Consider the following 14,016-nt stretch of genomic DNA (forward strand, 5'->3'; position numbering starts at 1 on the left):
GATCCTGTTCCCCTAACTGGGCTACCTGGTCTGGCCTCAGTTGGAGAAGATATACCTGGTTCTGCAGTGACTTGATATTCCAGAGTAGAGTAATACCCGGGGGAGGGAGCTCCCACTTCTCAGAGGAGAAAGGGAGGGAGGGAAGTAGGGGGAAAAGCTATATGAGGGGCTGACTAGGAGGAGAGGAGGGCTGATATTGGGATGTAAAGTGAATAAATAAATTAATGAAGAGAAGAGAAAACAGGAATAATGCCTTAGAGCTGGGAGTTCCTGTTGAAAGTACCACATCATAGCTAATTGGTCTCCTTTCTCTGGTGGCATTAAACCTAGGTATGAGACATGAAGAGCCAAGTCTCTGCTGAAATCCCCGTCTGGCTGGCTCACTCTAACTAAGGCACTATTGAGCTCACAACTACCTCTTCTGGAATGCAAAATGACTTCCTAGTTTTACCTGCCACCCTGCAACAATATTTTCAATTATTGGTTAAATTGCAAATGCCCCACGAGTCATTTAAATAAATCTCACATATATAAAATAGTCGGTTGTTCTCTGAGAAATTCCCAGCTGTAAAAATAGAGCCATACTGAAGGATTTTTTTTTCTGCAGCTAATTGAAAATACCGCACATATAATGCATGATTTAAAGCACCCAGGAGGAATTCCAATTTGCATTCCCTATTTTAAATGTACAATCAAATGCTGTCTTAAAGTGTGCCACACATTTAATTCAATATAGCTTGCCTGAAGTCTCAGCCACTCCTAAATTTTAGCACTGTGAATTAATGACTAGAGGTTTTGAAGGCTCCAAGTGACTTCTAAAAACAATGGCTTGAAAGGGGCTCTTTTTCTTGAGAAAACAAAGGGTTCATAGATTGGGCTGGCTCAAACCTGTGAGACCCAGAGAAGAAAGTGGAAAGTGGCAACAGGATGCCTGACTGGGAGAAAGGCACCAGGTATAAGAACGTCCTCACCAAGGAGGCAAAATCGAGTTCTCAAGAGAGCCACAGAGCTTTAGAGATTCAAGCTACAAAAGCCCCCAGGACACTCCAGATCAAGGTCGTTGGCAGCAATGTGTGGGGATGAAGGCAGAGGCTGGAGACTTGAAATGTGTTGTCTGGGGGAAGGGTGTAAGATAATGTGCGAGCATCTTCCACTTCTGAGAGCTTTGCAGGTTATGAAGTAGCCTGTGTACTTCCCAAATTAACAAAGCACCAAGAATCCTCACCATGGATGAATGACAGAAGCCCTTAAAGGAAAAAAGAAACGAGACAGAAAGTGACATGTAGCAAGAACGTCAGGCCAACAAGGGAGGAGGGGGAGCAGCTACTTGCCTTTATAAATGGCCACACTGTTTGATTATTAATGTCTCATCATGTAGTAAATAAGTAAGAGACCATGAAAGCAACGGCTTCCTCTTAACAGAGATGGGTGACCAGCATTGGTGGCAACTGGCAACTAAGAATTACCAGCATAGAATAAAAACCATTAGAATGGAAAGTTGGGAAACATAAGAGGCATTACATATGTATCTGTCAAGGCTGTCAACATCCCGGTCACACTTTGACTTCTTATCTTAGGTTTATAAAATAAGAAATGAAAAATGGCTGAAAGAACTCATAAACTAGAGATTTCAATAACCTGTCCCCAGGGGCCAAGCCCTTGTACCATCTACAGTTGTGCATAAGAATGGAAGCAAGACAGTTCTGTGTAATTTTTTTTTTCGAGATAGGGTTTCCCTGTGTAGACCAGGCTGGCCTCAAACTCAGAAATCCACCTGCCCCTGCCTTCCAAGGGCTGGGATTAAAGGCGTGTGCCACCACTGCCCAGCCTGTGTATAACTTTTGATAAGCTAACTACCCATGTCTACTGACAGGCAAATAGTCTATACGGAACTATGAATTGAGCCACTAACCTGCACAATCTTTTTAAATTTTATTTTATTTTTTTTAAAGATTTACTTATTATTATAAATAAGTACACTGTAGCTGTCTTCAGATGCACCAGAAGAGGGAATCAGATCTCATTATGGGTGGTTGTGAGCCACCATGTGGTTGCTGGGATTTGAACTCACAACCTTCGGAAGAACAGTAGGTGCTCTTACCCGCTGAGCCATCTCGCCAGCCCCAATTTTATTTTTTAATATAGCCTCGACTATCCTGGAATTTACTACATAAATCCAGATGGCCTTACAGACTCACCTGCCACTGCCTCGCAAGACTAAAGATACATGCCACCACACCCGGTAACTTGCACAATCTTACTAGTCACTCCTCCTATAACAAGTAGGTTCTGATGAAGGTTTGTTGTTGTTCTGCTTTGGTTTGGTTTTGAATTTTTTTAGAAAGATCTTGCTATGCAGTCCTGCCTTGGGTGCAGTTTGGTAATAGGCCAGGCTGACCTTAAATTTATGGAGATCCTCCTGCCTCTGCCTCTGAACCATCACACCATGGAGTATGCTAGTCAGACAAAGGATCCTGTTTATTCGTCATATGTCTGTGAAACTGGTACTTATTAATCCTTCTGACTCTACATAATACTGAATGTCCTGACAAACTCTGAACCTTTATTCCATTCTTCATGCTGTGGGTCCCAAGAGGACGTGTCACCCAAGCAGCCTCTTGTTCTGAGATGGAAGGGACATGTGGCACCAGTTCATCATTTACTGCATGCTTCTTCCTACCCTCTGGCGCCAGATAGTATTTATTATCTTTTCCCCAGGGCAACCCAAGGAACATGAGCAAAAGCTAAGCCTGTGATACAGAAGCTGAGAGAAATGGGGAAAGAAAAGATCCATGTAGCTAAATTAGACTCCTAAGACATCCATATTCCAGAATAGATGCAGAAAAGAAAATTCAGGTATTAAAGAACATGTTCTCTAAATTTATTGATGATGACATCACACTCACAAAATGGATTCCACCAGGAAACATGGACCCAGGGTTCCCCATTTGTTCTGATAACTGCCATGACTGCTCTGAGGAAAGCTGTGGCAACAACTGTGATATTTAGAGTCTCCTTTTCCTCAGGGTGGTTCTCATCACCATGTCTCCAGTCCATCCATCCAGGCTTGATACAGCTAAACTTCCTAAGAGGAACTTTCTAGTGAGTTACAGTAAGCAGAGCAGCTGGGAAGAAAGTATTACCAACATATAAGTAGGTCGGAGCAAATCATAGGAGCCACCTTCCAAAACAAATTAAACACATAAATAAATGTATGTGTCCAAAGGCAAGGATCTAGAATACTTCAAAAAGAGAAAGAGGGTGATCAAAGGGGAGTGGTTCCTGTGGGTCTGAGAATATAGCTCAGTGGTAGAGAGCTTACCCTGTATGTGAAAGGCACAGGGTTTGCCCTCATTCTACAAAAGGATACGGGAAGGTCTTTCATTACAAAGAATGCATGAACAAATAAATTGGGACAGAGGTAAGAAAGGGAAGGGTAAGAAGCTGGGGGAGGACATGCTTGTGGTGGTTTGAATCAGAATGTTCCCCAGAGGCACATATATTTGAATGCTTGGTCCCCAGTTGGTGGAACTGTTTGGGAAGGGTTAGGAGGCGTGGCCTTGTTGAAGGAGGTGAGTCACTGGGGACAGGCCTTGAGGTGTTAAAAGGCCTTGTGGTTTGTATCCTACCCAGTCTTTACCTCTCTGTCTGCTCCTTGTAAGATGTAAGCTCTCAACTCTTTCTACTGGCATGTCTTTGATCCCCGCATCATGGACTCCTAACCCTCTGAAACTGGAAGCTCCAAAGGAAATGCTTTTTTCTCTAAGTTGCCTTGGTCTCAGTATTTGATCACAGTGATAGAAAAGTAACTAAGACAATATTTAATGCATACTAAATACGTGTATGAAAAATAAGAACAAATCTAAAAGAATATATATGTTAATGATATACATCAATCTATCTATCTATCTATCTATCTATCTATCTATCTATCTATCTATCTATCTATCCTATCTATCTATCTATCATCCCCACTATGAAACTGAATAATTCTTCAAAGCTTAGAAACCACCTTGAGGTGACAGGAAACATGGTCTCATACTCAGTTTCTTCCCTTGCTACAGTAGATGGGGACACCCTCTGAAGACATATAGGAGGCAGGAACAAGAGGGACATTTAGCTATTTTTTACAAGAAGTCTAACTTCACAACCCAAATGTGGAAACAGAGCAGCTACCTTATCTTTGCCTTTCATAGACTGAATAATTGCTCTGTGACTCAGTTTCCCCACTCTATAGCAAGCACTAACCTGCTTCCTCCACCCTGTACCTCAGAGAACTGCTATGGAGGGCGGATGACATAAATCTGAGAGCTTCTCCTTGTATGATTGGCCACTTCTCTCTGCCAGATCTGAGCTATTGTAAAAGAGCAAAGATTTCTAAATTTACCCCCCCCCCCAAGAACTTAAAGTTTACCTTTTCTCCCTTTATCTAACCTGGAGTAGGCAGTGCACCAGGGAATGGGTAGGGCAGGCAAGGTGGCTGAGCTTCTTGTCAAGGGGCATGTTATAAAGAGAGACGATATTCCTCAACAGTGAAGAAGGCACGTGGTTTCACTACAGACTTATAAAGTTCCTACTGGGTACACAGCCTTGCAGATGATCTATATCCTGATCATGTCACACAGCCATGTGTGATAGATAGATGTGTGGGCACATGTAGGGTATGTCTTCCTCAAGGGTGGTGTTTCAAGTGCTTCATCCAAAGATGGGAACCCACCTCCACCCATCTAATCCCTCTGGTCCTCTCTATGTCCTCAGATGGAAACAGAGCTTATGGTGGGTGAAGATGTGGCTCCTAAGCTTTGTTTCTAATTTCCCTTCTAGACATCCCAGATGCAGAGCTGATTTCCCAGTACACCAAACACCCTTCTCCATTACAGGCTAAAAAAAACGGGGGTGGGGGGAGGGTCTTTCTTCCAGAAGATGTACTATTCCATTAGTGGATTTTCTAAGTCCCAAGTGTGGATGACTATCACACATTTCTCAGATAACCTAACTCAGTTTTCTTTTTTTCCCAGTGAAAAGATCCTGACTTCCTTTGCAAATTTGGGTCCACCAGACTAAACAAACTTTATGACTAAGACATGAAATCACATGTATTCTGAGCTAGAAATAACACTTTTCCTCCACCCGCACCTTCCATGAAGCAATTTATTTTGTCCTCTCCTTGGCTTCCAATACCTGCCATCGTTTCTGTTCTTCCCAACTATGTTCCCAGATACTGCATCTCCTTACCAAGAGACATGTCATAGGCACTGGCCCTGACATGGTGACTTGGGTCTATAAGAGGCCTCTTTGGGAACGGCAGTACAATCTTCCCCAGAGGCAAAAATAGCCATGACCCCTAGGGCCAGTGACTGACTGTTGCTGCTAAAAAGTGACTTGCCGTAGTCTTTTCTTCTGACAGAGCAGGCAGGGCCTCAGCTGTGCTGGATAATTTGTCAACTTGACACAGAGTAGAATCATCAGAGAGGAGGAGAATCCCACCTGAGAAATACTTCCATAAGATTGGCCTGTAGGTAATGCTGTAGAACATATTTTTAAGTAAGTGGCTGAAGGGGAGGGTGCAGTCTATTCTTGTTGGGACAACCTTTGGGCTGGTAGTGGTCCTGATTTCTATAAAACTGAGCAAGCCATGAGGAGCAAGCCAGTAAGCAACAGTCTTTTATGGCCTCTGCATCAGTTCCTACCTCTAGATTCCTGCCCTAACACCCCTCAGTGATGGCCTGTTAACCTGAAGTAAATTCTATCCCTCTAAGTGGCTTTGGTCATGGTGTTTTATCACAGTAATAGTAACCCTAACTAAGACACCAGGTAATCCACTTCCCCATCATCATAGCCCTAGAGCTGGATGATGTTTCTTGGCCTAGGGTGAAAGTCCAAGAAAACGAAAGACTGAATACTTAGCAAAATAGGAGAGACGATATATGCTGTTCCCAGGCCTGGTCTATCATGCAATGCTCATCTGTCTACTGCCACCATCTCAGAACTGACCAGCATGATGACTGATGAGCACTGGTTAAGTAAAGTGGAGCCATGAAGTATTAGAAGGCTGAGTTCACATAGTCGTACCCACCCTGGGCTTCAGGCATCTGGAGAATGACCTCCTAAGGTGTTTGAACCATGCTACTACATATTTGGGCATTATCCGTCATCGCAATGGACATGACCATAACTAACAACATTCAATCAGACGTGTGTGTGCACACAGTTCCACATGTGCCTGTTCTTGGCAATTGTGGTCCTATGGTTTTAGCATGTCTCTGCCTCCCTTTAAAAAAAAAAATAACCCCTTTTTCATCGTGCAACCTTCAACAATTCTTCAAGTATGAGATGACTGGCAGGATGCCAGGCTAATGTCTCTCTCTCATCTATTCTCAACCAGTTGCTTGTGAGTTTTACCCAGCTTTCTCCCTCTGTGAATGCTGAATAATGAACTTCTTGTTGAACACAACACGGAGATGGACTGTATTCGATAGCAGCCCCTTTTCCCTGCAGGACAATCTTGGGGAAAGTTCTTCACATCACATCCAGGCAGTCTCTAAGCTTCAAATGTCTTTCACAGAGGAAGTCTCCAGTAAATCTCTCCTGTGGATGGCCTATGGTGGCACCGCTTAGGCACGATCTGCTGCCCGTTCACCTTGCCCGGAGATGCGTGTGTGCACACAGTTGCACATGTGCCTGTTCTTGTAACCCATGCATACTGAATAAAAGTACCAGCTTCCTATGAACAATGCTTCACAACCTCCAAGGTCGTCCACTAAAACATTTATCTTTTTGTGTGCAAACTCATTTCTCCTCTGTAAAGGAGTTGCCTACCTACAGCCAGCCACAGAGAGCCAAACACTTCTTGGCAGAAACAAATCAATACAAAACAACTCTACAAAGTTTATGGCACATGGAATTTTGAAAGCCTACAAATAAAAGAAACAAAGACAGTATTTCCCACAGGGCATCGAGACACCCACACTCATCAGCTGTGCACAGACTTACGTCCCAGACAAGCTGGTGACATTTAAGTCACTTCTATGTATGAAGAGTTTGTCATGAGCTCCATGACGCTTCCCAGACAGCTAGCTGCCCAAGAACTGGCTATCGCTGTCCTCCCACCACAGAGGAAATCCTGACACTTGCCTGTATTTTTCAGTGGTGGGGGAGAGGGTCTGGGTTCCTCATCTACAGAACCACCCTCAACCACAGTCCCCTCCAGACTATGTGACAGATACAGCGAGGCCTTCCCAGCCCATGGCTCCAGAGACATCAGAAGCTTCTCTGCTTCTCTAGATCACAGACTACTTTAGTAGACTCCTTTCATAAGAGACACAGAAAGGAGAGATTTCAGTGTAGGCTCCTCAACAATTCAATCCACGCTGACCACTACCCAGTCAGACCTGCCAGATACTTCATTAGCACCATGAACTTTGCCAGCGTCTGAGTGAACCAGGGAAGGACTAAGGGCAAGATGAAGGTCGTAGGATCCAGTCTGCTCTGGTGAGGGAATATTGATCAGCACATGATGATTAAAAAGCAAAACAGCTCCACGGAGCCTTCACTGTCTTCTGAGTGCACACATCTTTATGTATTCGTGTGGGCTTTGTGTGATATACATGAAGGTGTGTGCAACTGTGCTTGCCCATGTGTCCAAGTGTAAAGGCCCAAGACCAGCGTTGGATGTCCTCCTCTATTGCTGCCCGTTCACCTTGCCCGGAGATGCGTGTGTGCACACAGTTGCACATGTGCCTGTTCTTGTAACCCATGCATACTGAATAAAAGTACCAGCTTCCTATGAACAATGCTTCACAACCTCCAAGGTCGTCCACTAAAACATTTATCTTTTTGTGTGCAAACTCATTTCTCCTCTGTAAAGGAGTTGCCTTTGTGAGGAGTTGCCTCGCTGTCTTTATATTTTTGGTATGCAGTCTCTTCTTGAGCCACAACCTTAGCCATATCCACTAAAATAGCTAGGGATCTGCCTACCGAATTCTGTGTTGATAAGACACACATTGCAGATTTTCCATGGATACTGGGGACCCAAACTCAGGTCCTTCCACTTGAGCGACAAGCACTTTAATGACTGAGCCATCTGTCCAGCCCCTTCACTGTTCACTTTTGTACCCTCTAGAGCACTCTTGTGGTTGCTTCCTTTCTGCCGCTGTGATATGTCACTGTCCTTGGTTAACTTGAACACAGACGTGTTTCAACGTAAGTGGATGAGAACCTCCAAGGTTGAGGCTTGTCCTGTCCGTATCCCTGGGTGCCCTAAGTACCTACTACAGAGTAGGTGCTCAAAACTCAGCCCTCAAATTGAATTTAAGTGACGGGACTGTCATTCAGTTTCTGGATATTGTGGGTGGGACACATACATCAAGAGCCAATTTGTAGAATCTCTTCTACTTTTGACAGATTCCTCTTTAGGATGATGGAAGTAATTATAGGCTGGTGGGGTAGAAGGCATTAGTTGCCCATATATTTTTAGGGAATGGATGAGAATAGCCTGCAAGGCAAAGGGTCCAGTTGTGGGTAGGAAGCAAGCAGGGCAGTCTGTTGCAAAATGGTCCCCAGACTTGACATGTGGAGAGTGGCGGGTAATAGTAATGCGAAAGGGGAGTCCTATCACATCCCTGACCTTGACATGGATTTCAGTCCCTGCATTTTCTAGTTTTCAGTGCGAAATGGAGCAGACATGATCCCTCCCCCCAAAAAGGGAAAAACCCTGACTGTGTGTGTTTTCCGCCTGTGGAAACAGAGCCCAGAGAGGTGAATACTTGACATGGGCTGCACGGCAGTGACATGTGGAGCTGGGATTTAAACCCAAGTTCATCTGACTCTCAAAGTGACTCCTGCCTAGAAATGTCCTGACCTCTTATGCGGGCGGTCTTGCCTTGTTGCTGAAAATGGTGATTCAAAATAAAGCATTCCCTCCACAAGGGGCACACGGTTCTAGTCTCTTCGATCCATGAGCATCTGAACAAGCTGCTCTGCACATCTAAGGCTCAGGGCTTCTCGCTATAAACTCTGACCTGCTCCCACCTTACTGTGAAGTGTCTTAAAAGGCTCATCAAAGTCAAATATAAAACGTGCGTAGTAGCACTTGACATACTGATCATCTGTAATCTTTCACTTCCTTCTTTTTTTTTTTAAATTTATTTATTATTATAAATAAGTACACTGTAGCTGTCTTCAGATGCACCAGAAGAGGGTGTCAGATCTCATTGCAGGTGGTTGTGAGCCACCATGTGGTTGCTGGGATTTGAACTCAGGACCTTCAGAAGATCAGTCAATGCTCTTAGCCACTGAGCCATCTAGCCAGCCCTCACTTCTTTCCTCTGCTTGAAGCTTCTTTTCAGTTCCTCTAGGCCAGGCACAGTAAAAAGGAACCCAGAAGGCCATGATAGGCTTGTTCCCACATGACATGTAAGACACATCAACTAGAACAAGGAAGGAGGACCATGAAATCATAACATATCCAGCACACATACAAAAGGTGTCCTTACCTCACACAAAAACATTCTAGTCAAATAAGTGACACAAACCTGTAGGAACAATTGTGTTTTTCAGCCCTTTGACTATGTTGAATTAATTCACATTTGTATGATCCGCACCTTGATATTCATAATTTACCACCTTACTTCGAAGGAACAGGTTTACTGTGAATATCTGAGCGTCTCTGGCCCATCTTCTAAATTGCTATCTTAATCATACAAAGAGACTAACATAGACTTCTCAGTAGGTGATGTGAATCTCTTAGCAAATTAACTTCAGAAAGAAAATTCATGTCTTTAGAAAGGAAACTCTTTTTATAATTAAGTTAGCCACCACACCAAACCTCCATGACATCTTCCAAGCCATCGTCAGAGCAGTAACACACATGCAGGCGACATACTCAAGAGTGTTGTAATAAGTCTCAAATGGCTAAGTGCCAGAAAAACCCTAAGACAACTCTATCAACTACAGTCGAAAATGCATATCTGATCTGGGAATACTTGCGAGTCAGACATTCTTAGAACTCTTATATATTTAGGGAATCCAAACATAACTAAATGACCATGTGTTCTAAATACACTTGACACATCTTTAAAAATGGTTGGGGAGACACATTTATGAGTTGGGGAGGTGATCCTGGGTCAACTGTTGGCTATGGAAGTATGAGGAGAAGAGTTAAGATTCCCAGAATGCTCTTAAAAGCCCTGCGAGGGATGGTTCATGTATAACCTCAGCTTGTACTTAAGATGTGCATACAGAGTACCGCTGGGGCAAGCTGGCCAGCTAGATGAGCCACTATCAGGTTCAGTCGCAGACCCCACCTCAATGAAGTAGAGAGCAATAGTGGAAGATGCTTCTGTTGACTTGAGGCCAATCAGAGGGAGTGCTGCCCACTGAGCATCACAGGATGGAAGGTGAGAGAGAAAGGATGGCAAATACACAGAGCAAGTAACTCATCAGGTGAGAGACATACAGAATAGGAATCCTGGGGGAAGTTGAACACTCGCTTATACCACTGTGGCAAACACAAGCTAAAACTATGACCATGTCCTATTAGACTCCATTCCTACTATTGTGTACAGCACCTACCTAAGATAACATTCTCCACTTTGTCCTCATGACACTCAAGAGCTGGTTACCATCATGCTCAATTCACAAAGCTGGGGCATAGAAAAGCTTAGAAAACTTAGCTATGTTCTCCTGCTTGCAACCAATGGGATCGAGAATCAAACCAAAGGCTACCAGACTCTAAATCTCTAGATTTGGAGTAAGATAACCAAAAAGGAGGAGAAAGAGAAGAAGAAGGAGGAGGGGAGGATCTCTGCTACATAGAAGTGACAAGTTTTGAATAAAGTATAAAGTTACCACAAACAGTTGAATTTAAAAAAAAAAAATTATGTTATACTCGGTCTTTGGTCCCATGGCAGTTTTTATCCAGCTCAGGCTAAATTGGTCCTTACGACTGTGTGTAAATACATTCTTGCTTCCACACCCAAAGGTCAGCACTAATTTTAGACTCCAGTCTCGGAGGGGGTGGGGGTGGGGCACATGGCTAAGGAAAAATCTGGGAGGCCAAATGACATTGGCACACCGCTTCAAGCAACATAAAAGTGCTGGCCTCTTCCCCCTCATGGGCCTGGGAGATCATGCCCTGTGGAAGAGGCAGAAGCTTGAAAGGAAGGGTGCAGTTTGGAAGGTTTTCTTTCTGAGAGGACATAAACACTGCTGAGAAGCGATCCATGCTATCAGCTCACGTTCACAGACTTACAGACCTTCCTCTGTCATGGATGGATACAGGCTGTATGACCATGAACACATGAGCTTTTCCATTCTTCTCTCATAACTGTGTAAGTGGAAGAGGTAGGCAGCATGGTCAAGGAGCCCACAGAGCCTCTGCCAATTGAAGATAACTTACCTGCTGAGAACACCTTATCCTAGCCTGATCCCACAGCATTGAACACCTGGCCTCCGATTCAGCCACTCCTAAGAACCTGGTTCTTACAACGGCAGTCATTGGTGCAGAGAAAGGCAAGTGGCCAGAACTGAGCCAATCAGATTTCCTCCCAGCAGTGGGGAAGGGGGGCGGGGCAGCTAGAACTGGCAGGAAAGCGCTTTCCCTCTTCATGATGGGGTTCTGAGGAGATAAACCTGGGGCTAGTTGTAGTCACGTGAGGAAGAGGGAAGGGTGCTGAGACAGAGGGGAGAGGTGAACCTCTAGGCCAGAGTCTCTTGTTTCAATTCCAAAGTCAGATCTGAGGGTCAGGAAAGGCCGAGTCCCTACGGATCACATTTCTGATGGAGCCGTTTTGATTAGGGTTTTGCACTCTAAGGGAAAGGTAATGTGGGCGTTAACAGCTATTGGTATGATCTGAACAGAGACCAAAACCTCAACTGAAGAACTTCACAGGTGAATCCATATTCAGAATATAAAGAAAAAAAATTCTGAGTTCGAGGCCAGCCTGGTCTACAGAGTGAGTTCCAGGACAGCCACGTGTTACACAGAGAAACTCTGTCTCAAAAAAAAAAAAAAAAAAACAAAAAAAAAAAAACCCAAGAACACCTTTTTACCAGGAAACGTCTCCATTATCCCTTCAGGGTCCCCCTGGAAGGAAGATATAACCACTTGCCTTTGGAAACATCTCCATTATTTCTACAGGGCCTCTTGCCTTTGCAGTCACCTTATAGGCATTTAGCTCCCTTGCTCCATGTCCACTAGGGCTCCACAGGATGGACAGGCATTTGACCTTAGAGCCACATTCCTAGCTGCACCTTACTCAATACAAGTGCATCTTGCGTTTGCTATGATCTCTCTCACTACCCATACCTGTTTCCAGGACTTTTCCTAAAGCTATGTTTGTTGGAGTTCCATAGAGGAGGATGGGCAGAAGGGTGGCAGGGTCATGATGCTATTTTTGGTATGCTCTCAAGAGAAATTCCTTAACCAAAATCCTCATTTGGTGCTGTGAGTGAGCAGAGAGGCAAAGGTATAAAAACCTAGTGTATCTATCTACCAAGGTTTGCAGCCACAGCAAAAGCCTGCAGCTTTCTCATTTGTGTGAGTGTGTGTGTGTTTTAATGTTATAACTTTGTCCACATTTTCTTCCTTCTCAGAATCAGCTGATAAGAACAGAATAGCATAGTGGATTCCCATTCTCCATCATTTATCTTCTGAAGTAAAGATAAAGTCTAAGGTCAAACAGTAGCAGAGGTCTGGGTGCTCCTCTTCCAGTCATGAACTAAGGTTTCCCACCCAGCCTTGAGAGAGAGATTCAAAGATGAAATGGAGGGCATGTTTGTCAAAGCACATCGACAGATGACAGAGGAGGAGGCTGCTCGGGCTTGCTGGTACCCATTCCTGGGAAACAGGAGTTGAGTAAGGATACTGACTTCTCTAGCCTGGGTTTAAATCCAGATCTAGAAGTCAAATTGTAAAATAAAGCAGAGACTTGTGGGCTCCGTAAAAGATCCAGCCTATTCAGTAGAAGATGGCGCTCCTCTAAAGAAAAATAAAATAGTACTGAGCTTTCAGCATCCTTAAGACAAATTGGGAACTTACAGATAAGAAATAACCTTAAAATGCAGTTTACCGTGCTTGACTCCCTTTAGTACCCAAGGGCATTTTTTTTTTTTTAAACCAACATTGATTTCCACCCCAGGCATGCAATCTATTCATGAAGAAAGATGGTTTGGAAGAGAAGACTGGGAACATTTATATATGGGGAGCAGGCTCACAAAAAAAGATCCAAGCACAGGGGCCCTAATTCATTTAACAATTTCATAACTGCCTCCGAGTAGAAACATCAGCTAAATCTTCCCCTTGGCCCATGGTGCTATTTCTAAGTTCTAATGCTAAACGACCTCAAAGGATTGGAAAAGAAAGAGACGGACAGGAGCGTCGTGCTCTGTAAGCCCAGAATAATGCACGCAAGATCAAAAAGTCACCTAGACCTGAGAGTTATGAGAAAGCTAGATTAGGAAGGAAAGCCAAGAAGGTATAGATTTTTAAAAATCTATAAGACATTTAATAAGCCACAGTGGATGTCGTTTATTTCACTGAATAGCCACTGTATACAGAAGGAGCCTGAGTTCTACATGGCTAGGCTGTCAGCAGCCTACCCCAGACCCTTTGCAGCCAAGGGTCATCTTCACCATATTTGACTGAGCCAGCACCAGGATGAAATAAGCAAAAATACAAAAAGAGAAGAGAAAAAAATTATGTCACCAAGAAGGTAAACGCCATCATCAGCGAGGCTAGGGGAAGTAAACCATGATGCATCCTCCCTCCTTAGACAAGCCGCGGGAGGCAGAGTGCAGCCAGGCCAGCGGATCTCAAGGAAGACGGTAGTGGGCTGAGAAAGGTCAGGAGGATGACCCACAGGCAGAGCAGCACTTTTGTATTGCCTGTGCTCCCTGATGCTCTCCCTCAAAACACATGGTTGCTCAGGACACTTTAAAACATGAAGACAGAAGCGCTTGCCCAGCAAGCGCAAGGACCCAAGTTCAGTCCACCAGAACACATGTTTTTTTTTTTTT

The 14,016-nt window shown here is 44.1% G+C and overlaps 1 protein-coding gene and 1 long non-coding RNA gene across 3 annotated transcripts in view; one reads left to right on the plus strand and one right to left on the minus strand.

The window, feature by feature from the left end:
* The window catches only part of Serpine2 (serpin family E member 2), a 65,338-nt gene that overhangs the window by 45,975 nt on the left and 5,347 nt on the right, over positions 1-14,016 (minus strand). The window contains exon 1 of one of the 2 annotated variants that reach the window (XM_031368138.1): positions 11,399-11,488. The exons of the other annotated variant lie outside the window; for it this stretch is intronic. The gene's annotated coding sequence lies outside the window, so the exon portion shown is untranslated. Of the gene's footprint in view, positions 1-11,398; positions 11,489-14,016 lie in introns of those variants that run through there. 2 annotated transcript variants of the gene reach the window in all.
* LOC116088638 lies at positions 40-538 on the plus strand. The gene is made up of 2 exons (XR_004117956.1): positions 40-89; positions 331-538. It is a non-coding gene; the product is annotated as an uncharacterized LOC116088638 (long non-coding RNA).

This window comes from Mastomys coucha, unplaced genomic scaffold, assembly GCF_008632895.1.
Source record: "Mastomys coucha isolate ucsf_1 unplaced genomic scaffold, UCSF_Mcou_1 pScaffold14, whole genome shotgun sequence".
Lineage (NCBI taxonomy): Eukaryota > Metazoa > Chordata > Mammalia > Rodentia > Muridae > Mastomys > Mastomys coucha.